General features: G+C 51.3%; 12 non-coding genes across 12 annotated transcripts; all 12 read right to left on the bottom strand.

The window, feature by feature from the left end:
- Positions 1 to 1,250: 1,250 nt before the first annotated feature.
- LOC132809773 (U2 spliceosomal RNA) lies at positions 1,251 to 1,442 on the bottom strand. Its single transcript, XR_009642519.1, has one exon. It is a non-coding gene; the product is annotated as a U2 spliceosomal RNA (small nuclear RNA).
- Positions 1,443 to 3,238: 1,796 nt separating this feature from the next.
- Positions 3,239 to 3,430, bottom strand: LOC132809785 (U2 spliceosomal RNA). The gene has a single exon (XR_009642531.1). It is a non-coding gene; the product is annotated as a U2 spliceosomal RNA (small nuclear RNA).
- Positions 3,431 to 5,225: 1,795 nt separating this feature from the next.
- LOC132809797 (U2 spliceosomal RNA) lies at positions 5,226 to 5,417 on the bottom strand. The gene has a single exon (XR_009642543.1). It is a non-coding gene; the product is annotated as a U2 spliceosomal RNA (small nuclear RNA).
- A 1,805-nt stretch (positions 5,418 to 7,222) lies between these two features.
- LOC132809810 (U2 spliceosomal RNA) lies at positions 7,223 to 7,414 on the bottom strand. Its single transcript, XR_009642555.1, has one exon. It is a non-coding gene; the product is annotated as a U2 spliceosomal RNA (small nuclear RNA).
- A 1,798-nt stretch (positions 7,415 to 9,212) lies between these two features.
- On the bottom strand, positions 9,213 to 9,404 carry LOC132809759 (U2 spliceosomal RNA). Its single transcript, XR_009642505.1, has one exon. It is a non-coding gene; the product is annotated as a U2 spliceosomal RNA (small nuclear RNA).
- A 1,798-nt stretch (positions 9,405 to 11,202) lies between these two features.
- Positions 11,203 to 11,394, bottom strand: LOC132809763 (U2 spliceosomal RNA). The gene has a single exon (XR_009642509.1). It is a non-coding gene; the product is annotated as a U2 spliceosomal RNA (small nuclear RNA).
- Positions 11,395 to 13,193: 1,799 nt separating this feature from the next.
- Positions 13,194 to 13,385, bottom strand: LOC132809764 (U2 spliceosomal RNA). Its single transcript, XR_009642510.1, has one exon. It is a non-coding gene; the product is annotated as a U2 spliceosomal RNA (small nuclear RNA).
- A 1,799-nt stretch (positions 13,386 to 15,184) lies between these two features.
- On the bottom strand, positions 15,185 to 15,376 carry LOC132809766 (U2 spliceosomal RNA). Its single transcript, XR_009642511.1, has one exon. It is a non-coding gene; the product is annotated as a U2 spliceosomal RNA (small nuclear RNA).
- Positions 15,377 to 17,175: 1,799 nt separating this feature from the next.
- LOC132809767 (U2 spliceosomal RNA) lies at positions 17,176 to 17,367 on the bottom strand. Its single transcript, XR_009642512.1, has one exon. It is a non-coding gene; the product is annotated as a U2 spliceosomal RNA (small nuclear RNA).
- Positions 17,368 to 19,165: 1,798 nt separating this feature from the next.
- Positions 19,166 to 19,357, bottom strand: LOC132809768 (U2 spliceosomal RNA). Its single transcript, XR_009642513.1, has one exon. It is a non-coding gene; the product is annotated as a U2 spliceosomal RNA (small nuclear RNA).
- Positions 19,358 to 21,156: 1,799 nt separating this feature from the next.
- Positions 21,157 to 21,348, bottom strand: LOC132809769 (U2 spliceosomal RNA). Its single transcript, XR_009642514.1, has one exon. It is a non-coding gene; the product is annotated as a U2 spliceosomal RNA (small nuclear RNA).
- A 1,799-nt stretch (positions 21,349 to 23,147) lies between these two features.
- On the bottom strand, positions 23,148 to 23,339 carry LOC132809770 (U2 spliceosomal RNA). The gene has a single exon (XR_009642516.1). It is a non-coding gene; the product is annotated as a U2 spliceosomal RNA (small nuclear RNA).
- Between the last annotated feature and the right edge of the window lie 1,280 nt (positions 23,340 to 24,619).

Below are 24,619 nucleotides of genomic sequence, written 5' to 3' on the forward strand. Positions count from 1 at the left end.
CTTGGACTGCAGCGGTTCGAGAGAGCAGCTCACCACCAGGCTGATCTCTGGCATGGGCGAGAAATGTTGGCCTTGACGGAAGATCTATTCATTGCCTCCCCTTGTGTTGGTGTAGCTTGCCCATAAATGCCAATCATCGTTTCCCTCACGTACAGGATTCGCTCCTCGGCATTCCGCATCAATCCGAAAAGTTGCGAAAAGCGAATTACGTCCGTGCACCCTTTCTTTATCGTCCACTTTCAATATCCTCCTCTACTTGTATCCGACTCTCTGTGGAGAATGGGGAGGGAGCTGATCTCCCCGTGTAAACTGTCACGCTGCAAGCGCGCCTCATCACCACCAGCAGCTCGATTCGACATCTCGTTCACATTGCTGCAGATCGCTGACAACATTATAATCCGTCCCAGTTGACAAACTGACAACTGTTTCGCTACTTGCACCGCAAATGATGACAAATCGTTCCAAATCGTACGGGTGGCACAGTGGATCAGTGGTTAGTACGGCTGCCTGGTGGCACCAGGGAGCTGAAGCCAGTTCAGCCTTGGGCGATCGTCTGCGTGAATAATCTTTACGTACAGACGTAGCTACTAAAGCAGGTCGCTTCCGTACAGTAGTTTGCGAAGAAACAAACAGAGATGGGGGTTTCACTCTATTCAGGAAACAGACAAAGACATTTCTTTCTTGTTCAAGAAAAATATTAGGATTAATTTGTTGCCTCGGGGTTGGGGGGGAGGCGGGGGGGTTGGGAAGGGGCTGTGGGGGCTGATCTGATAGCCATTTGACATTGGCTGAGTCATGGGATCCCACAAACCTGATTTGACTGTGTTAATAATCCCACAACACCAGGTTTCAGCCCAACGGGGTTCTTTGAAATTACAGCAGTCACCCCCACCCCGCCACCGCCGTACCATCGGTGGGATACGTTCCAAGAACGACCGCAGAAGCCCAAAACGGCAGACAAGGGCAAATCCATTCATTCAAATTGGCAAGTTACCTTCCTGGCAGGCCCCTGGTTCCAGAATGTTCCTGTAGCACGTTGGGGTTACCCCTGTCCTGGCTTTCAGCGTGCTGCACCTTCATCAGGTAACTGCAGAGCAGGTTCATAAGACAGAAAACCCGTAACAAAAGACGATAGTTTCCTGCAACTGAAAAGACAATAGATGCAACAATCACTGACTGCCATCAACACGGCAAACTAGCAAAGGCAAGAGATTCACATTGCATTCACCTGCTTTTGAACTTGGGTAAGCGTTGGGTGCACCATTCCTGGAAACACTGCAATACCAGGCTGATACATGGAGAGGACAGAGCAAGCCCTTAAGCCATCTCCCTGCTCCAAAAATCCATTTAATACAAACACTCCCACCTTCGGGAGATATCAGCGATTAAACTGATAAGAACAGAAACTACACATATTCCAAGCCAAAAGGCCGAGAAGCGATAGCACATTAATACTCCAACGGTGGAGGTCATATTTGCCGACTATCCTTTCCATCAGTTTGATGATATTCAAAGTTCCTTTATTCCCTTACCGTCTACCTTCCTTCCAAGATATCCAACCAGACCGGAAGATCACTCTGCAGCAGTCGCTGTGCTTTCCCCGTGCTTTTTGTCCATCTGTTACGTAGCCGCGTAGGTCGCGCTGACGACCAATCAGATGGCACGGGCCGGAGCCACCGCACGTCAGGTCGACTGCAGAGAGGTTTCTCCCGGTGATCGGGGACAGCGGCGGCGGCAGGGTCATTCATTCCCCCGGCATCTACAAGATTCACCAGAATTCCTCAGGCAGCACCTTGCAAACCCATGGCCAACGCAGCCTCGAAGGATGACGGCAGCAGATCCACGGGAACACCACCATTCGCAAGTTCTCCCCCCCGCCGAGGCACTCGCTGTCCTGAATTGCAAATATGTCCTTGTTCCTCCGGTGTTACCGGGTCAAAATCGGGAATCCCCACCCAAACAGCATCGCGGGGCTACCGACAGCACTTGGACTGCAGCGGTTCGAGAGAGCAGCTCACCACCAGGCTGATCTCGGCATGGGCGAGAAATGTTGGCCTTGACGGAAAGATCCTATTCATTGCCTCCCCTTGTGTTGGTGTAGCTTGCCCATAAATGCCAATCATCGTTTCCCTCACGTACAGGATTCGCTCCTCGGCATTCCGCATCAATCCGAAAAGTTGCGAAAAGCGAATTACGTCCGTGCACCCTTTCTTTATCGTCCACTTTCAATATCCTCTCTACTTGTATCCGACTCTCTGTGGAGAATGGGGAGGGAGCTGATCTCCCCGTGTAAACATGTCACGCTGCAAGCGCGCCTCATCACCACCAGCAGCTCGATTCGACATCTCCGTTCACATTGCTGCAGATCGCTGACAACATTATAATCCGACCCAGTTGACAAACTGACAACTGTTTCGCTACTTGCACCGCAAATGATGACAAATCGTTCCAAATCGTACGGGTGGCACAGTGGATCAGTGGTTAGTACGGCTGCCTGGTGGCACCAGGGAGCTGAAGCCAGTTCCAGCCTTGGGCGATCGTCTGCGTGAATAATCTTTACGTACAGACGTAGCTACTAAAGCAGGTCGCTTCCGTACAGTAGTTTGCGAAGAAACAAACAGAGATGGGGGTTTCACTCTATTCAGGAAACAGACTAAAGACATTTCTTCTTGTTCAAGAAAATATTAGGATAAATTTGTTGCCTCGGGGTGGGGGGGGAGGCGGGGGGGTTGGGAAGGGGCTGTGGGGGCTGATCTGATAGCCATTTGACATTGGCTGAGTCATGGGATCCCACAACCTGATTTGACTGTGTTAAAAATCCCACAACACCAGGTTTCAGCCCAACGGGGTTCTTTGAAATTACAGCAGTCACCCCACCCCCCGCCACCGCCGTACCATCGGTGGGATACGTTCCAAGAACGACCGCAGAAGCCCAAAACGGCAGACAAGGGCAAATCCATTCATTCAAATTGGCAAGTTACCTTCCTGGCAGGCCCCTGGTTCCAGAATGTTCCCTGTAGCACGTTGGGGTTACCCCTGTCCTGGCTTTCAGCGTGCTGCACCTTCATCAGGTAACTGCAGAGCAGGTTCATAAGACAGAAAACCCGTAACAAAAGACGATAGTTTCCTGCAACTGAAAAGACAATAGATGCAACAATCACTGACTGCCATCAACACGGCAAACTAGCAAAGGCAAGAGATTCACATTGCATTCACCTGCTTTTGAACTTGGGTAAGCGTTGGGTGCACCATTCCTGGAAACACTGCAATACCAGGCTGATACATGGAGAGGACAGAGCAAGCCCTTAAGCCATCTCCCTGCTCCAAAAATCCATTTAATACAAACACTCCCACCTTCGGGAGATATCAGCGATTAAACTGATAAGAACAGAAACTACACATATTCCAAGCCAAAAGGCCGAGAAGCGATAGCACATTAATACTCCAACGGTGGAGGTCATATTTGCCGACTATCCTTTCCATCAGTTTGATGATATTCAAAGTTCCTTTATTCCCTTACCGTCTACCTTCCTTCCAAGATATCCAACCAGACCGGAAGATCACTCTGCAGCAGTCGCTGTGCTTTCCCCGTGCTTTTCTGTCCATCTGTTACGTAGCCGCGTAGGTCGCGCTGACGACCAATCAGATGGCACGGGCCGGAGCCACCGCACGTCAGGTCGACTGCAGAGAGGTTTCTCCCGGTGATCGGGGACAGCGGCGGCGGCAGGGTCATTCATTCCCCCGGCATCTACAAGATTCACCAGAATTCCTCAGGCAGCACCTTGCAAACCCATGGCCAACGCAGCCTCGAAGGATGACGGCAGCAGATCCACGGGAACACCACCATTCGCAAGTTCTCCCCCCCGCCGAGGCACTCGCTGTCCTGAATTGCAAATATGTCCTTGTTCCTCCGGTGTTACCGGGTCAAAATCGGGAATCCCCGCCCAAACAGCATCGCGGGGCTACCGACAGCACTTGGACTGCAGCGGTTCGAGAGAGCAGCTCACCACCAGGCTGATCTCGGCATGGGCGAGAAATGTTGGCCTTGACGGAAAGATCCTATTCATTGCCTCCCCTTGTGTTGGTGTAGCTTGCCCATAAATGCCAATCATCGTTTCCCTCACGTACAGGATTCGCTCCTCGGCATTCCGCATCAATCCGAAAAGTTGCGAAAAGCGAATTACGTCCGTGCACCCTTTCTTTATCGTCCACTTTCAATATCCTCTCTACTTGTATCCGACTCTCTGTGGAGAATGGGGAGGGAGCTGATCTCCCCGTGTAAACATGTCACGCTGCAAGCGCGCCTCATCACCACCAGCAGCTCGATTCGACATCTCCGTTCACATTGCTGCAGATCGCTGACAACATTATAATCCGACCCAGTTGACAAACTGACAACTGTTTCGCTACTTGCACCGCAAATGATGACAAATCGTTCCAAATCGTACGGGTGGCACAGTGGATCAGTGGTTAGTACGGCTGCCTGGTGGCACCAGGGAGCTGAAGCCAGTTCCAGCCTTGGGCGATCGTCTGCGTGAATAATCTTTACGTACAGACGTAGCTACTAAAGCAGGTCGCTTCCGTACAGTAGTTTGCGAAGAAACAAACAGAGATGGGGGTTTCACTCTATTCAGGAAACAGACTAAAGACATTTCTTCCTTGTTCAAGAAAATATTAGGATAAATTTGTTGCCTCGCGGGGGTGGGGGGGGGGGGTTTGGGAAGGGGCTGTGGGGGCTGATCTGATAGCCATTTGACATTGGCTGAGTCATGGGATCCCACAACCTGATTTGACTGTGTTAAAAATCCCACAACACCAGGTTTCAGCCCAACGGGGTTCTTTGAAATTACAGCAGTCACCCCACCCCCCGCCACCGCCGTACCATCGGTGGGATACGTTCCAAGAACGACCGCAGAAGCCCAAAACGGCAGACAAGGGCAAATCCATTCATTCAAATTGGCAAGTTACCTTCCTGGCAGGCCCCTGGTTCCAGAATGTTCCCTGTAGCACGTTGGGGTTACCCCTGTCCTGGCTTTCAGCGTGCTGCACCTTCATCAGGTAACTGCAGAGCAGGTTCATAAGACAGAAAACCCGTAACAAAAGACGATAGTTTCCTGCAACTGAAAAGACAATAGATGCAACAATCACTGACTGCCATCAACACGGCAAACTAGCAAAGGCAAGAGATTCACATTGCATTCACCTGCTTTTGAACTTGGGTAAGCGTTGGGTGCACCATTCCTGGAAACACTGCAATACCAGGCTGATACATGGAGAGGACAGAGCAAGCCCTTAAGCCATCTCCCTGCTCCAAAAATCCATTTAATACAAACACTCCCACCTTCGGGAGATATCAGCGATTAAACTGATAAGAACAGAAACTACACATATTCCAAGCCAAAAGGCCGAGAAGCGATAGCACATTAATACTCCAACGGTGGAGGTCATATTTGCCGACTATCCTTTCCATCAGTTTGATGATATTCAAAGTTCCTTTATTCCCTTACCGTCTACCTTCCTTCCAAGATATCCAACCAGACCGGAAGATCACTCTGCAGCAGTCGCTGTGCTTTCCCCGTGCTTTTCTGTCCATCTGTTACGTAGCCGCGTAGGTCGCGCTGACGACCAATCAGATGGCACGGGCCGGAGCCACCGCACGTCAGGTCGACTGCAGAGAGGTTTCTCCCGGTGATCGGGGACAGCGGCGGCGGCAGGGTCATTCATTCCCCCGGCATCTACATCTACAAGATTCACCAGAATTCCTCAGGCAGCACCTTGCAAACCCATGGCCAACGCAGCCTCGAAGGATGACGGCAGCAGATCCACGGGAACACCACCATTCGCAAGTTCTCCCCCCCGCCGAGGCACTCGCTGTCCTGAATTGCAAATATGTCCTTGTTCCTCCGGTGTTACCGGGTCAAAATCGGGAATCCCCGCCCAAACAGCATCGCGGGGCTACCGACAGCACTTGGACTGCAGCGGTTCGAGAGAGCAGCTCACCACCAGGCTGATCTCGGCATGGGCGAGAAATGTTGGCCTTGACGGAAAGATCCTATTCATTGCCTCCCCTTGTGTTGGTGTAGCTTGCCCATAAATGCCAATCATCGTTTCCCTCACGTACAGGATTCGCTCCTCGGCATTCCGCATCAATCCGAAAAGTTGCGAAAAGCGAATTACGTCCGTGCACCCTTTCTTTATCGTCCACTTTCAATATCCTCTCTACTTGTATCCGACTCTCTGTGGAGAATGGGGAGGGAGCTGATCTCCCCGTGTAAACATGTCACGCTGCAAGCGCGCCTCATCACCACCAGCAGCTCGATTCGACATCTCCGTTCACATTGCTGCAGATCGCTGACAACATTATAATCCGACCCAGTTGACAAACTGACAACTGTTTCGCTACTTGCACCGCAAATGATGACAAATCGTTCCAAATCGTACGGGTGGCACAGTGGATCAGTGGTTAGTACGGCTGCCTGGTGGCACCAGGGAGCTGAAGCCAGTTCCAGCCTTGGGCGATCGTCTGCGTGAATAATCTTTACGTACAGACGTAGCTACTAAAGCAGGTCGCTTCCGTACAGTAGTTTGCGAAGAAACAAACAGAGATGGGGGTTTCACTCTATTCAGGAAACAGACTAAAGACATTTCTTTCTTGTTCAAGAAAATATTAGGATAAATTTGTTGCCTCGGGGGTGGGGGGGGAGGCGGGGGGGTTGGGAAGGGGCTGTGGGGGCTGATCTGATAGCCATTTGACATTGGCTGAGTCATGGGATCCCACAACCTGATTTGACTGTGTTAAAAATCCCACAACACCAGGTTTCAGCCCAACGGGGTTCTTTGAAATTACAGCAGTCACCCCACCCCCCGCCACCGCCGTACCATCGGTGGGATACGTTCCAAGAACGACCGCAGAAGCCCAAAACGGCAGACAAGGGCAAATCCATTCATTCAAATTGGCAAGTTACCTTCCTGGCAGGCCCCTGGTTCCAGAATGTTCCCTGTAGCACGTTGGGGTTACCCCTGTCCTGGCTTTCAGCGTGCTGCACCTTCATCAGGTAACTGCAGAGCAGGTTCATAAGACAGAAAACCCGTAACAAAAGACGATAGTTTCCTGCAACTGAAAAGACAATAGATGCAACAATCACTGACTGCCATCAACACGGCAAACTAGCAAAGGCAAGAGATTCACATTGCATTCACCTGCTTTTGAACTTGGGTAAGCGTTGGGTGCACCATTCCTGGAAACACTGCAATACCAGGCTGATACATGGAGAGGACAGAGCAAGCCCTTAAGCCATCTCCCTGCTCCAAAAATCCATTTAATACAAACACTCCCACCTTCGGGAGATATCAGCGATTAAACTGATAAGAACAGAAACTACACATATTCCAAGCCAAAAGGCCGAGAAGCGATAGCACATTAATACTCCAACGGTGGAGGTCATATTTGCCGACTATCCTTTCCATCAGTTTGATGATATTCAAAGTTCCTTTATTCCCTTACCGTCTACCTTCCTTCCAAGATATCCAACCAGACCGGAAGATCACTCTGCAGCAGTCGCTGTGCTTTCCCCGTGCTTTTCTGTCCATCTGTTACGTAGCCGCGTAGGTCGCGCTGACGACCAATCAGATGGCACGGGCCGGAGCCACCGCACGTCAGGTCGACTGCAGAGAGGTTTCTCCCGGTGATCGGGGACAGCGGCGGCGGCAGGGTCATTCATTCCCCCGGCATCTACAAGATTCACCAGAATTCCTCAGGCAGCACCTTGCAAACCCATGGCCAACGCAGCCTCGAAGGATGACGGCAGCAGATCCACGGGAACACCACCATTCGCAAGTTCTCCCCCCGCCGAGGCACTCGCTGTCCTGAATTGCAAATATGTCCTTGTTCCTCCGGTGTTACCGGGTCAAAATCGGGAATCCCCGCCCAAACAGCATCGCGGGGCTACCGACAGCACTTGGACTGCAGCGGTTCGAGAGAGCAGCTCACCACCAGGCTGATCTCGGCATGGGCGAGAAATGTTGGCCTTGACGGAAAGATCCTATTCATTGCCTCCCCTTGTGTTGGTGTAGCTTGCCCATAAATGCCAATCATCGTTTCCCTCACGTACAGGATTCGCTCCTCGGCATTCCGCATCAATCCGAAAAGTTGCGAAAAGCGAATTACGTCCGTGCACCCTTTCTTTATCGTCCACTTTCAATATCCTCTCTACTTGTATCCGACTCTCTGTGGAGAATGGGGAGGGAGCTGATCTCCCCGTGTAAACATGTCACGCTGCAAGCGCGCCTCATCACCACCAGCAGCTCGATTCGACATCTCCGTTCACATTGCTGCAGATCGCTGACAACATTATAATCCGACCCAGTTGACAAACTGACAACTGTTTCGCTACTTGCACCGCAAATGATGACAAATCGTTCCAAATCGTACGGGTGGCACAGTGGATCAGTGGTTAGTACGGCTGCCTGGTGGCACCAGGGAGCTGAAGCCAGTTCCAGCCTTGGGCGATCGTCTGCGTGAATAATCTTTACGTACAGACGTAGCTACTAAAGCAGGTCGCTTCCGTACAGTAGTTTGCGAAGAAACAAACAGAGATGGGGGTTTCACTCTATTCAGGAAACAGACTAAAGACATTTCTTCCTTGTTCAAGAAAATATTAGGATAAATTTGTTGCCTCGGGGGGGGGGGGGGAGGCGGGGGGGTTGGGAAGGGGCTGTGGGGGCTGATCTGATAGCCATTTGACATTGGCTGAGTCATGGGATCCCACAACCTGATTTGACTGTGTTAAAAATCCCACAACACCAGGTTTCAGCCCAACGGGGTTCTTTGAAATTACAGCAGTCACCCCACCCCCCGCCACCGCCGTACCATCGGTGGGATACGTTCCAAGAACGACCGCAGAAGCCCAAAACGGCAGACAAGGGCAAATCCATTCATTCAAATTGGCAAGTTACCTTCCTGGCAGGCCCCTGGTTCCAGAATGTTCCCTGTAGCACGTTGGGGTTACCCCTGTCCTGGCTTTCAGCGTGCTGCACCTTCATCAGGTAACTGCAGAGCAGGTTCATAAGACAGAAAACCCGTAACAAAAGACGATAGTTTCCTGCAACTGAAAAGACAATAGATGCAACAATCACTGACTGCCATCAACACGGCAAACTAGCAAAGGCAAGAGATTCACATTGCATTCACCTGCTTTTGAACTTGGGTAAGCGTTGGGTGCACCATTCCTGGAAACACTGCAATACCAGGCTGATACATGGAGAGGACAGAGCAAGCCCTTAAGCCATCTCCCTGCTCCAAAAATCCATTTAATACAAACACTCCCACCTTCGGGAGATATCAGCGATTAAACTGATAAGAACAGAAACTACACATATTCCAAGCCAAAAGGCCGAGAAGCGATAGCACATTAATACTCCAACGGTGGAGGTCATATTTGCCGACTATCCTTTCCATCAGTTTGATGATATTCAAAGTTCCTTTATTCCCTTACCGTCTACCTTCCTTCCAAGATATCCAACCAGACCGGAAGATCACTCTGCAGCAGTCGCTGTGCTTTCCCCGTGCTTTTCTGTCCATCTGTTACGTAGCCGCGTAGGTCGCGCTGACGACCAATCAGATGGCACGGGCCGGAGCCACCGCACGTCAGGTCGACTGCAGAGAGGTTTCTCCCGGTGATCGGGGACAGCGGCGGCGGCAGGGTCATTCATTCCCCCGGCATCTACAAGATTCACCAGAATTCCTCAGGCAGCACCTTGCAAACCCATGGCCAACGCAGCCTCGAAGGATGACGGCAGCAGATCCACGGGAACACCACCATTCGCAAGTTCTCCCCCCGCCGAGGCACTCGCTGTCCTGAATTGCAAATATGTCCTTGTTCCTCCGGTGTTACCGGGTCAAAATCGGGAATCCCCGCCCAAACAGCATCGCGGGGCTACCGACAGCACTTGGACTGCAGCGGTTCGAGAGAGCAGCTCACCACCAGGCTGATCTCGGCATGGGCGAGAAATGTTGGCCTTGACGGAAAGATCCTATTCATTGCCTCCCCTTGTGTTGGTGTAGCTTGCCCATAAATGCCAATCATCGTTTCCCTCACGTACAGGATTCGCTCCTCGGCATTCCGCATCAATCCGAAAAGTTGCGAAAAGCGAATTACGTCCGTGCACCCTTTCTTTATCGTCCACTTTCAATATCCTCTCTACTTGTATCCGACTCTCTGTGGAGAATGGGGAGGGAGCTGATCTCCCCGTGTAAACATGTCACGCTGCAAGCGCGCCTCATCACCACCAGCAGCTCGATTCGACATCTCCGTTCACATTGCTGCAGATCGCTGACAACATTATAATCCGACCCAGTTGACAAACTGACAACTGTTTCGCTACTTGCACCGCAAATGATGACAAATCGTTCCAAATCGTACGGGTGGCACAGTGGATCAGTGGTTAGTACGGCTGCCTGGTGGCACCAGGGAGCTGAAGCCAGTTCCAGCCTTGGGCGATCGTCTGCGTGAATAATCTTTACGTACAGACGTAGCTACTAAAGCAGGTCGCTTCCGTACAGTAGTTTGCGAAGAAACAAACAGAGATGGGGGTTTCACTCTATTCAGGAAACAGACTAAAGACATTTCTTCCTTGTTCAAGAAAATATTAGGATAAATTTGTTGCCTCGGGGGTGGGGGGGGAGGCGGGGGGGTTGGGAAGGGGCTGTGGGGGCTGATCTGATAGCCATTTGACATTGGCTGAGTCATGGGATCCCACAACCTGATTTGACTGTGTTAAAAATCCCACAACACCAGGTTTCAGCCCAACGGGGTTCTTTGAAATTACAGCAGTCACCCCACCCCCCGCCACCGCCGTACCATCGGTGGGATACGTTCCAAGAACGACCGCAGAAGCCCAAAACGGCAGACAAGGGCAAATCCATTCATTCAAATTGGCAAGTTACCTTCCTGGCAGGCCCCTGGTTCCAGAATGTTCCCTGTAGCACGTTGGGGTTACCCCTGTCCTGGCTTTCAGCGTGCTGCACCTTCATCAGGTAACTGCAGAGCAGGTTCATAAGACAGAAAACCCGTAACAAAAGACGATAGTTTCCTGCAACTGAAAAGACAATAGATGCAACAATCACTGACTGCCATCAACACGGCAAACTAGCAAAGGCAAGAGATTCACATTGCATTCACCTGCTTTTGAACTTGGGTAAGCGTTGGGTGCACCATTCCTGGAAACACTGCAATACCAGGCTGATACATGGAGAGGACAGAGCAAGCCCTTAAGCCATCTCCCTGCTCCAAAAATCCATTTAATACAAACACTCCCACCTTCGGGAGATATCAGCGATTAAACTGATAAGAACAGAAACTACACATATTCCAAGCCAAAAGGCCGAGAAGCGATAGCACATTAATACTCCAACGGTGGAGGTCATATTTGCCGACTATCCTTTCCATCAGTTTGATGATATTCAAAGTTCCTTTATTCCCTTACCGTCTACCTTCCTTCCAAGATATCCAACCAGACCGGAAGATCACTCTGCAGCAGTCGCTGTGCTTTCCCCGTGCTTTTCTGTCCATCTGTTACGTAGCCGCGTAGGTCGCGCTGACGACCAATCAGATGGCACGGGCCGGAGCCACCGCACGTCAGGTCGACTGCAGAGAGGTTTCTCCCGGTGATCGGGGACAGCGGCGGCGGCAGGGTCATTCATTCCCCCGGCATCTACAAGATTCACCAGAATTCCTCAGGCAGCACCTTGCAAACCCATGGCCAACGCAGCCTCGAAGGATGACGGCAGCAGATCCACGGGAACACCACCATTCGCAAGTTCTCCCCCCCGCCGAGGCACTCGCTGTCCTGAATTGCAAATATGTCCTTGTTCCTCCGGTGTTACCGGGTCAAAATCGGGAATCCCCGCCCAAACAGCATCGCGGGGCTACCGACAGCACTTGGACTGCAGCGGTTCGAGAGAGCAGCTCACCACCAGGCTGATCTCGGCATGGGCGAGAAATGTTGGCCTTGACGGAAAGATCCTATTCATTGCCTCCCCTTGTGTTGGTGTAGCTTGCCCATAAATGCCAATCATCGTTTCCCTCACGTACAGGATTCGCTCCTCGGCATTCCGCATCAATCCGAAAAGTTGCGAAAAGCGAATTACGTCCGTGCACCCTTTCTTTATCGTCCACTTTCAATATCCTCTCTACTTGTATCCGACTCTCTGTGGAGAATGGGGAGGGAGCTGATCTCCCCGTGTAAACATGTCACGCTGCAAGCGCGCCTCATCACCACCAGCAGCTCGATTCGACATCTCCGTTCACATTGCTGCAGATCGCTGACAACATTATAATCCGACCCAGTTGACAAACTGACAACTGTTTCGCTACTTGCACCGCAAATGATGACAAATCGTTCCAAATCGTACGGGTGGCACAGTGGATCAGTGGTTAGTACGGCTGCCTGGTGGCACCAGGGAGCTGAAGCCAGTTCCAGCCTTGGGCGATCGTCTGCGTGAATAATCTTTACGTACAGACGTAGCTACTAAAGCAGGTCGCTTCCGTACAGTAGTTTGCGAAGAAACAAACAGAGATGGGGGTTTCACTCTATTCAGGAAACAGACTAAAGACATTTCTTCCTTGTTCAAGAAAATATTAGGATAAATTTGTTGCCTCGGGGGTGGGGGGGGAGGCGGGGGGGTTGGGAAGGGGCTGTGGGGGCTGATCTGATAGCCATTTGACATTGGCTGAGTCATGGGATCCCACAACCTGATTTGACTGTGTTAAAAATCCCACAACACCAGGTTTCAGCCCAACGGGGTTCTTTGAAATTACAGCAGTCACCCCACCCCCCGCCACCGCCGTACCATCGGTGGGATACGTTCCAAGAACGACCGCAGAAGCCCAAAACGGCAGACAAGGGCAAATCCATTCATTCAAATTGGCAAGTTACCTTCCTGGCAGGCCCCTGGTTCCAGAATGTTCCCTGTAGCACGTTGGGGTTACCCCTGTCCTGGCTTTCAGCGTGCTGCACCTTCATCAGGTAACTGCAGAGCAGGTTCATAAGACAGAAAACCCGTAACAAAAGACGATAGTTTCCTGCAACTGAAAAGACAATAGATGCAACAATCACTGACTGCCATCAACACGGCAAACTAGCAAAGGCAAGAGATTCACATTGCATTCACCTGCTTTTGAACTTGGGTAAGCGTTGGGTGCACCATTCCTGGAAACACTGCAATACCAGGCTGATACATGGAGAGGACAGAGCAAGCCCTTAAGCCATCTCCCTGCTCCAAAAATCCATTTAATACAAACACTCCCACCTTCGGGAGATATCAGCGATTAAACTGATAAGAACAGAAACTACACATATTCCAAGCCAAAAGGCCGAGAAGCGATAGCACATTAATACTCCAACGGTGGAGGTCATATTTGCCGACTATCCTTTCCATCAGTTTGATGATATTCAAAGTTCCTTTATTCCCTTACCGTCTACCTTCCTTCCAAGATATCCAACCAGACCGGAAGATCACTCTGCAGCAGTCGCTGTGCTTTCCCCGTGCTTTTCTGTCCATCTGTTACGTAGCCGCGTAGGTCGCGCTGACGACCAATCAGATGGCACGGGCCGGAGCCACCGCACGTCAGGTCGACTGCAGAGAGGTTTCTCCCGGTGATCGGGGACAGCGGCGGCGGCAGGGTCATTCATTCCCCCGGCATCTACAAGATTCACCAGAATTCCTCAGGCAGCACCTTGCAAACCCATGGCCAACGCAGCCTCGAAGGATGACGGCAGCAGATCCACGGGAACACCACCATTCGCAAGTTCTCCCCCCCGCCGAGGCACTCGCTGTCCTGAATTGCAAATATGTCCTTGTTCCTCCGGTGTTACCGGGTCAAAATCGGGAATCCCCGCCCAAACAGCATCGCGGGGCTACCGACAGCACTTGGACTGCAGCGGTTCGAGAGAGCAGCTCACCACCAGGCTGATCTCGGCATGGGCGAGAAATGTTGGCCTTGACGGAAAGATCCTATTCATTGCCTCCCCTTGTGTTGGTGTAGCTTGCCCATAAATGCCAATCATCGTTTCCCTCACGTACAGGATTCGCTCCTCGGCATTCCGCATCAATCCGAAAAGTTGCGAAAAGCGAATTACGTCCGTGCACCCTTTCTTTATCGTCCACTTTCAATATCCTCTCTACTTGTATCCGACTCTCTGTGGAGAATGGGGAGGGAGCTGATCTCCCCGTGTAAACATGTCACGCTGCAAGCGCGCCTCATCACCACCAGCAGCTCGATTCGACATCTCCGTTCACATTGCTGCAGATCGCTGACAACATTATAATCCGACCCAGTTGACAAACTGACAACTGTTTCGCTACTTGCACCGCAAATGATGACAAATCGTTCCAAATCGTACGGGTGGCACAGTGGATCAGTGGTTAGTACGGCTGCCTGGTGGCACCAGGGAGCTGAAGCCAGTTCCAGCCTTGGGCGATCGTCTGCGTGAATAATCTTTACGTACAGACGTAGCTACTAAAGCAGGTCGCTTCCGTACAGTAGTTTGCGAAGAAACAAACAGAGATGGGGGTTTCACTCTATTCAGGAAACAGACTAAAGACATTTCTTCCTTGTTCAAGAAAATATTAGGATAAATTTGTTGCCTCGGGGGTGGGGGGGGAGGCGGGGGGGTTGGGAAGGGGCTGTGGGGGCTGATCTGATAGCCATTTGACATTGGCTGAGTCATGGGATCCCACAACCTGATTTGACTGTGTTAAAAATCCCACAACACCAGGTTTCAGCCCAACGGGGTTCTTTGAAATTACAGCAGTCACCCCACCCCCCGCCACCGCCGTACCATCGGTGGGATACGTTCCAAGAACGACCGCAGAAGCCCAAAACGGCAGACAAGGGCAAATCCATTCATTCAAATTGGCAAGTTACCTTCCTGGCAGGCCCCTGGTTCCAGAATGTTCCCTGTAGCACGTTGGGGTTACCCCTGTCCTGGCTTTCAGCGTGCTGCACCTTCATCAGGTAACTGCAGAGCAGGTTCATAAGACAGAAAACCCGTAACAAAAGACGATAGTTTCCTGCAACTGAAAAGACAATAGATGCAACAATCACTGACTGCCATCAACACGGCAAACTAGCAAAGGCAAGAGATTCACATTGCATTCACCTGCTTTTGAACTTGGGTAAGCGTTGGGTGCACCATTCCTGGAAACACTGCAATACCAGGCTGATACATGGAGAGGACAGAGCAAGCCCTTAAGCCATCTCCCTGCTCCAAAAATCCATTTAATACAAACACTCCCACCTTCGGGAGATATCAGCGATTAAACTGATAAGAACAGAAACTACACATATTCCAAGCCAAAAGGCCGAGAAGCGATAGCACATTAATACTCCAACGGTGGAGGTCATATTTGCCGACTATCCTTTCCATCAGTTTGATGATATTCAAAGTTCCTTTATTCCCTTACCGTCTACCTTCCTTCCAAGATATCCAACCAGACCGGAAGATCACTCTGCAGCAGTCGCTGTGCTTTCCCCGTGCTTTTCTGTCCATCTGTTACGTAGCCGCGTAGGTCGCGCTGACGACCAATCAGATGGCACGGGCCGGAGCCACCGCACGTCAGGTCGACTGCAGAGAGGTTTCTCCCGGTGATCGGGGACAGCGGCGGCGGCAGGGTCATTCATTCCCCCGGCATCTACAAGATTCACCAGAATTCCTCAGGCAGCACCTTGCAAACCCATGGCCAACGCAGCCTCGAAGGATGACGGCAGCAGATCCACGGGAACACCACCATTCGCAAGTTCTCCCCCCCGCCGAGGCACTCGCTGTCCTGAATTGCAAATATGTCCTTGTTCCTCCGGTGTTACCGGGTCAAAATCGGGAATCCCCGCCCAAACAGCATCGCGGGGCTACCGACAGCACTTGGACTGCAGCGGTTCGAGAGAGCAGCTCACCACCAGGCTGATCTCGGCATGGGCGAGAAATGTTGGCCTTGACGGAAAGATCCTATTCATTGCCTCCCCTTGTGTTGGTGTAGCTTGCCCATAAATGCCAATCATCGTTTCCCTCACGTACAGGATTCGCTCCTCGGCATTCCGCATCAATCCGAAAAGTTGCGAAAAGCGAATTACGTCCGTGCACCCTTTCTTTATCGTCCACTTTCAATATCCTCTCTACTTGTATCCGACTCTCTGTGGAGAATGGGGAGGGAGCTGATCTCCCCGTGTAAACATGTCACGCTGCAAGCGCGCCTCATCACCACCAGCAGCTCGATTCGACATCTCCGTTCACATTGCTGCAGATCGCTGACAACATTATAATCCGACCCAGTTGACAAACTGACAACTGTTTCGCTACTTGCACCGCAAATGATGACAAATCGTTCCAAATCGTACGGGTGGCACAGTGGATCAGTGGTTAGTACGGCTGCCTGGTGGCACCAGGGAGCTGAAGCCAGTTCCAGCCTTGGGCGATCGTCTGCGTGAATAATCTTTACGTACAGACGTAGCTACTAAAGCAGGTCGCTTCCGTACAGTAGTTTGCGAAGAAACAAACAGAGATGGGGGTTTCACTCTATTCAGGAAACAGACTAAAGACATTTCTTCCTTGTTCAAGAAAATATTAGGATAAATTTGTTGCCTCGGGGGTGGGGGGGGAGGCGGGGGGGTTGGGAAGGGGCTGTGGGGGCTGATCTGATAGCCATTTGACATTGGCTGAGTCATGGGATCCCACAACCTGATTTGACTGTGTTAAAAATCCCACAACACCAGGTTTCAGCCCAACGGGGTTCTTTGAAATTACAGCAGTCACCCCACCCCCCGCCACCGCCGTACCATCGGTGGGATACGTTCCAAGAACGACCGCAGAAGCCCAAAACGGCAGACAAGGGCAAATCCATTCATTCAAATTGGCAAGTTACCTTCCTGGCAGGCCCCTGGTTCCAGAATGTTCCCTGTAGCACGTTGGGGTTACCCCTGTCCTGGCTTTCAGCGTGCTGCACCTTCATCAGGTAACTGCAGAGCAGGTTCATAAGACAGAAAACCCGTAACAAAAGACGATAGTTTCCTGCAACTGAAAAGACAATAGATGCAACAATCACTGACTGCCATCAACACGGCAAACTAGCAAAGGCAAGAGATTCACATTGCATTCACCTGCTTTTGAACTTGGGTAAGCGTTGGGTGCACCATTCCTGGAAACACTGCAATACCAGGCTGATACATGGAGAGGACAGAGCAAGCCCTTAAGCCATCTCCCTGCTCCAAAAATCCATTTAATACAAACACTCCCACCTTCGGGAGATATCAGCGATTAAACTGATAAGAACAGAAACTACACATATTCCAAGCCAAAAGGCCGAGAAGCGATAGCACATTAATACTCCAACGGTGGAGGTCATATTTGCCGACTATCCTTTCCATCAGTTTGATGATATTCAAAGTTCCTTTATTCCCTTACCGTCTACCTTCCTTCCAAGATATCCAACCAGACCGGAAGATCACTCTGCAGCAGTCGCTGTGCTTTCCCCGTGCTTTTCTGTCCATCTGTTACGTAGCCGCGTAGGTCGCGCTGACGACCAATCAGATGGCACGGGCCGGAGCCACCGCACGTCAGGTCGACTGCAGAGAGGTTTCTCCCGGTGATCGGGGACAGCGGCGGCGGCAGGGTCATTCATTCCCCCGGCATCTACAAGATTCACCAGAATTCCTCAGGCAGCACCTTGCAAACCCATGGCCAACGCAGCCTCGAAGGATGACGGCAGCAGATCCACGGGAACACCACCATTCGCAAGTTCTCCCCCCCGCCGAGGCACTCGCTGTCCTGAATTGCAAATATGTCCTTGTTCCTCCGGTGTTACCGGGTCAAAATCGGGAATCCCCGCCCAAACAGCATCGCGGGGCTACCGACAGCACTTGGACTGCAGCGGTTCGAGAGAGCAGCTCACCACCAGGCTGATCTCGGCATGGGCGAGAAATGTTGGCCTTGACGGAAAGATCCTATTCATTGCCTCCCCTTGTGTTGGTGTAGCTTGCCCATAAATGCCAATCATCGTTTCCCTCACGTACAGGATTCGCTCCTCGGCATTCCGCATCAATCCGAAAAGTTGCGAAAAGCGAATTACGTCCGTGCACCCTTTCTTTATCGTCCACTTTCAATATCCTCTCTACTTGTATCCGACTCTCTGTGGAGAATGGGGAGGGAGCTGATCTCCCCGTGTAAACATGTCACGCTGCAAGCGCGCCTCATCACCACCAGCAGCTCGATTCGACATCTCCGTTCACATTGCTGCAGATCGCTGACAACATTATAATCCGACCCAGTTGACAAACTGACAACTGTTTCGCTACTTGCACCGCAAATGATGACAAATCGTTCCAAATCGTACGGGTGGCACAGTGGATCAGTGGTTAGTACGGCTGCCTGGTGGCACCAGGGAGCTGAAGCCAGTTCCAGCCTTGGGCGATCGTCTGCGTGAATAATCTTTACGTACAGACGTAGCTACTAAAGCAGGTCGCTTCCGTACAGTAGTTTGCGAAGAAACAAACAGAGATGGGGGTTTCACTCTATTCAGGAAACAGACTAAAGACATTTCTTCCTTGTTCAAGAAAATATTAGGATAAATTTGTTGCCTCGGGGTGGGGGGGGAGGCGGGGGGGTTGGGAAGGGGCTGTGGGGGCTGATCTGATAGCCATTTGACATTGGCTGAGTCATGGGATCCCACAACCTGATTTGACTGTGTTAAAAATCCCACAACACCAGGTTTCAGCCCAACGGGGTTCTTTGAAATTACAGCAGTCACCCCACCCCCCGCCACCGCCGTACCATCGGTGGGATACGTTCCAAGAACGACCGCAGAAGCCCAAAACGGCAGACAAGGGCAAATCCATTCATTCAAATTGGCAAGTTACCTTCCTGGCAGGCCCCTGGTTCCAGAATGTTCCCTGTAGCACGTTGGGGTTACCCCTGTCCTGGCTTTCAGCGTGCTGCACCTTCATCAGGTAACTGCAGAGCAGGTTCATAAGACAGAAAACCCGTAACAAAAGACGATAGTTTCCTGCAACTGAAAAGACAATAGATGCAACAATCACTGACTGCCATCAACACGGCAAACTAGCAAAGGCAAGAGATTCACATTGCATTCACCTGCTTTTGAACTTGGGTAAGCGTTGGGTGCACCATTCCTGGAAACACTGCAATACCAGGCTGATACATGGAGAGGACAGAGCAAGCCCTTAAGCCATCTCCCTGCTCCAAAAATCCATTTAATACAAACACTCCCACCTTCGGGAGATATCAGCGATTAAACTGATAAGAACAGAAACTACACATATTCCAAGCCAAAAGGCCGAGAAGCGATAGCACATTAATACTCCAACGGTGGAGGTCATATTTGCCGACTATCCTTTCCATCAGTTTGATGATATTCAAAGTTCCTTTATTCCCTTACCGTCTACCTTCCTTCCAAGATATCCAACCAGACCGGAAGATCACTCTGCAGCAGTCGCTGTGCTTTCCCCGTGCTTTTCTGTCCATCTGTTACGTAGCCGCGTAGGTCGCGCTGACGACCAATCAGATGGCACGGGCCGGAGCCACCGCACGTCAGGTCGACTGCAGAGAGGTTTCTCCCGGTGATCGGGGACAGCGGCGGCGGCAGGGTCATTCATTCCCCCGGCATCTACAAGATTCACCAGAATTCCTCAGGCAGCACCTTGCAAACCCATGGCCAACGCAGCCTCGAAGGATGACGGCAGCAGATCCACGGGAACACCACCATTCGCAAGTTCTCCCCCCCGCCGAGGCACTCGCTGTCCTGAATTGCAAATATGTCCTTGTTCCTCCGGTGTTACCGGGTCAAAATCGGGAATCCCCGCCCAAACAGCATCGCGGGGCTACCGACAGCACTTGGACTGCAGCGGTTCGAGAGAGCAGCTCACCACCAGGCTGATCTCGGCATGGGCGAGAAATGTTGGCCTTGACGGAAAGATCCTATTCATTGCCTCCCCTTGTGTTGGTGTAGCTTGCCCATAAATGCCAATCATCGTTTCCCTCACGTACAGGATTCGCTCCTCGGCATTCCGCATCAATCCGAAAAGTTGCGAAAAGCGAATTACGTCCGTGCACCCTTTCTTTATCGTCCACTTTCAATATCCTCTCTACTTGTATCCGACTCTCTGTGGAGAATGGGGAGGGAGCTGATCTCCCCGTGTAAACATGTCACGCTGCAAGCGCGCCTCATCACCACCAGCAGCTCGATTCGACATCTCCGTTCACATTGCTGCAGATCGCTGACAACATTATAATCCGACCCAGTTGACAAACTGACAACTGTTTCGCTACTTGCACCGCAAATGATGACAAATCGTTCCAAATCGTACGGGTGGCACAGTGGATCAGTGGTTAGTACGGCTGCCTGGTGGCACCAGGGAGCTGAAGCCAGTTCCAGCCTTGGGCGATCGTCTGCGTGAATAATCTTTACGTACAGACGTAGCTACTAAAGCAGGTCGCTTCCGTACAGTAGTTTGCGAAGAAACAAACAGAGATGGGGGTTTCACTCTATTCAGGAAACAGACTAAAGACATTTCTTCCTTGTTCAAGAAAATATTAGGATAAATTTGTTGCCTCGGGGGTGGGGGGGGAGGCGGGGGGGTTGGGAAGGGGCTGTGGGGGCTGATCTGATAGCCATTTGACATTGGCTGAGTCATGGGATCCCACAACCTGATTTGACTGTGTTAAAAATCCCACAACACCAGGTTTCAGCCCAACGGGGTTCTTTGAAATTACAGCAGTCACCCCACCCCCCGCCACCGCCGTACCATCGGTGGGATACGTTCCAAGAACGACCGCAGAAGCCCAAAACGGCAGACAAGGGCAAATCCATTCATTCAAATTGGCAAGTTACCTTCCTGGCAGGCCCCTGGTTCCAGAATGTTCCCTGTAGCACGTTGGGGTTACCCCTGTCCTGGCTTTCAGCGTGCTGCACCTTCATCAGGTAACTGCAGAGCAGGTTCATAAGACAGAAAACCCGTAACAAAAGACGATAGTTTCCTGCAACTGAAAAGACAATAGATGCAACAATCACTGACTGCCATCAACACGGCAAACTAGCAAAGGCAAGAGATTCACATTGCATTCACCTGCTTTTGAACTTGGGTAAGCGTTGGGTGCACCATTCCTGGAAACACTGCAATACCAGGCTGATACATGGAGAGGACAGAGCAAGCCCTTAAGCCATCTCCCTGCTCCAAAAATCCATTTAATACAAACACTCCCACCTTCGGGAGATATCAGCGATTAAACTGATAAGAACAGAAACTACACATATTCCAAGCCAAAAGGCCGAGAAGCGATAGCACATTAATACTCCAACGGTGGAGGTCATATTTGCCGACTATCCTTTCCATCAGTTTGATGATATTCAAAGTTCCTTTATTCCCTTACCGTCTACCTTCCTTCCAAGATATCCAACCAGACCGGAAGATCACTCTGCAGCAGTCGCTGTGCTTTCCCCGTGCTTTTCTGTCCATCTGTTACGTAGCCGCGTAGGTCGCGCTGACGACCAATCAGATGGCACGGGCCGGAGCCACCGCACGTCAGGTCGACTGCAGAGAGGTTTCTCCCGGTGATCGGGGACAGCGGCGGCGGCAGGGTCATTCATTCCCCCGGCATCTACAAGATTCACCAGAATTCCTCAGGCAGCACCTTGCAAACCCATGGCCAACGCAGCCTCGAAGGATGACGGCAGCAGATCCACGGGAACACCACCATTCGCAAGTTCTCCCCCCCGCCGAGGCACTCGCTGTCCTGAATTGCAAATATGTCCTTGTTCCTCCGGTGTTACCGGGTCAAAATCGGGAATCCCCGCCCAAACAGCATCGCGGGGCTACCGACAGCACTTGGACTGCAGCGGTTCGAGAGAGCAGCTCACCACCAGGCTGATCTCGGCATGGGCGAGAAATGTTGGCCTTGACGGAAAGATCCTATTCATTGCCTCCCCTTGTGTTGGTGTAGCTTGCCCATAAATGCCAATCATCGTTTCCCTCACGTACAGGATTCGCTCCTCGGCATTCCGCATCAATCCGAAAAGTTGCGAAAAGCGAATTACGTCCGTGCACCCTTTCTTTATCGTCCACTTTCAATATCCTCTCTACTTGTATCCGACTCTCTGTGGAGAATGGGGAGGGAGCTGATCTCCCCGTGTAAACATGTCACGCTGCAAGCGCGCCTCATCACCACCAGCAGCTCGATTCGACATCTCCGTTCACATTGCTGCAGATCGCTGACAACATTATAATCCGACCCAGTTGACAAACTGACAACTGTTTCGCTACTTGCACCGCAAATGATGACAAATCGTTCCAAATCGTACGGGTGGCACAGTGGATCAGTGGTTAGTACGGCTGCCTGGTGGCACCAGGGAGCTGAAGCCAGTTCCAGCCTTGGGCGATCGTCTGCGTGAATAATCTTTACGTACAGACGTAGCTACTAAAGCAGGTCGCTTCCGTACAGTAGTTTGCGAAGAAACAAACAGAGATGGGGGTTTCACTCTATTCAGGAAACAGACTAAAGACATTTCTTCCTTGTTCAAGAAAATATTAGGATAAATTTGTTGCCTCGGGGGTGGGGGGGGAGGCGGGGGGGTTGGGAAGGGGCTGTGGGGGCTGATCTGATAGCCATTTGACATTGGCTGAGTCATGGGATCCCACAACCTGATTTGACTGTGTTAAAAATCCCACAACACCAGGTTTCAGCCCAACGGGGTTCTTTGAAATTACAGCAGTCACCCCACCCCCCGCCACCGCCGTACCATCGGTGGGATACGTTCCAAGAACGACCGCAGAAGCCCAAAACGGCAGACAAGGGCAAATCCATTCATTCAAATTGGCAAGTTACCTTCCTGGCAGGCCCCTGGTTCCAGAATGTTCCCTGTAGCACGTTGGGGTTACCCCTGTCCTGGCTTTCAGCGTGCTGCACCTTCATCAGGTAACTGCAGAGCAGGTTCATAAGACAGAAAACCCGTAACAAAAGACGATAGTTTCCTGCAACTGAAAAGACAATAGATGCAACAATCACTGACTGCCATCAACACGGCAAACTAGCAAAGGCAAGAGATTCACATTGCATTCACCTGCTTTTGAACTTGGGTAAGCGTTGGGTGCACCATTCCTGGAAACACTGCAATACCAGGCTGATACATGGAGAGGACAGAGCAAGCCCTTAAGCCATCTCCCTGCTCCAAAAATCCATTTAATACAAACACTCCCACCTTCGGGAGATATCAGCGATTAAACTGATAAGAACAGAAACTACACATATTCCAAGCCAAAAGGCCGAGAAGCGATAGCACATTAATACTCCAACGGTGGAGGTCATATTTGCCGACTATCCTTTCCATCAGTTTGATGATATTCAAAGTTCCTTTATTCCCTTACCGTCTACCTTCCTTCCAAGATATCCAACCAGACCGGAAGATCACTCTGCAGCAGTCGCTGTGCTTTCCCCGTGCTTTTCTGTCCATCTGTTACGTAGCCGCGTAGGTCGCGCTGACGACCAATCAGATGGCACGGGCCGGAGCCACCGCACGTCAGGTCGACTGCAGAGAGGTTTCTCCCGGTGATCGGGGACAGCGGCGGCGGCAGGGTCATTCATTCCCCCGGCATCTACAAGATTCACCAGAATTCCTCAGGCAGCACCTTGCAAACCCATGGCCAACGCAGCCTCGAAGGATGACGGCAGCAGATCCACGGGAACACCACCATTCGCAAGTTCTCCCCCCCGCCGAGGCACTCGCTGTCCTGAATTGCAAATATGTCCTTGTTCCTCCGGTGTTACCGGGTCAAAATCGGGAATCCCCGCCCAAACAGCATCGCGGGGCTACCGACAGCACTTGGACTGCAGCGGTTCGAGAGAGCAGCTCACCACCAGGCTGATCTCGGCATGGGCGAGAAATGTTGGCCTTGACGGAAAGATCCTATTCATTGCCTCCCCTTGTGTTGGTGTAGCTTGCCCATAAATGCCAATCATCGTTTCCCTCACGTACAGGATTCGCTCCTCGGCATTCCGCATCAATCCGAAAAGTTGCGAAAAGCGAATTACGTCCGTGCACCCTTTCTTTATCGTCCACTTTCAATATCCTCTCTACTTGTATCCGACTCTCTGTGGAGAATGGGGAGGGAGCTGATCTCCCCGTGTAAACATGTCACGCTGCAAGCGCGCCTCATCACCACCAGCAGCTCGATTCGACATCTCCGTTCACATTGCTGCAGATCGCTGACAACATTATAATCCGACCCAGTTGACAAACTGACAACTGTTTCGCTACTTGCACCGCAAATGATGACAAATCGTTCCAAATCGTACGGGTGGCACAGTGGATCAGTGGTTAGTACGGCTGCCTGGTGGCACCAGGGAGCTGAAGCCAGTTCCAGCCTTGGGCGATCGTCTGCGTGAATAATCTTTACGTACAGACGTAGCTACTAAAGCAGGTCGCTTCCGTACAGTAGTTTGCGAAGAAACAAACAGAGATGGGGGTTTCACTCTATTCAGGAAACAGACTAAAGACATTTCTTCCTTGTTCAAGAAAATATTAGGATAAATTTGTTGCCTCGGGGGTGGGGGGGGA

Source organism: Hemiscyllium ocellatum, unplaced genomic scaffold (assembly GCF_020745735.1).
Source record: "Hemiscyllium ocellatum isolate sHemOce1 unplaced genomic scaffold, sHemOce1.pat.X.cur. scaffold_1333_pat_ctg1, whole genome shotgun sequence".
NCBI lineage: Eukaryota > Metazoa > Chordata > Chondrichthyes > Orectolobiformes > Hemiscylliidae > Hemiscyllium > Hemiscyllium ocellatum.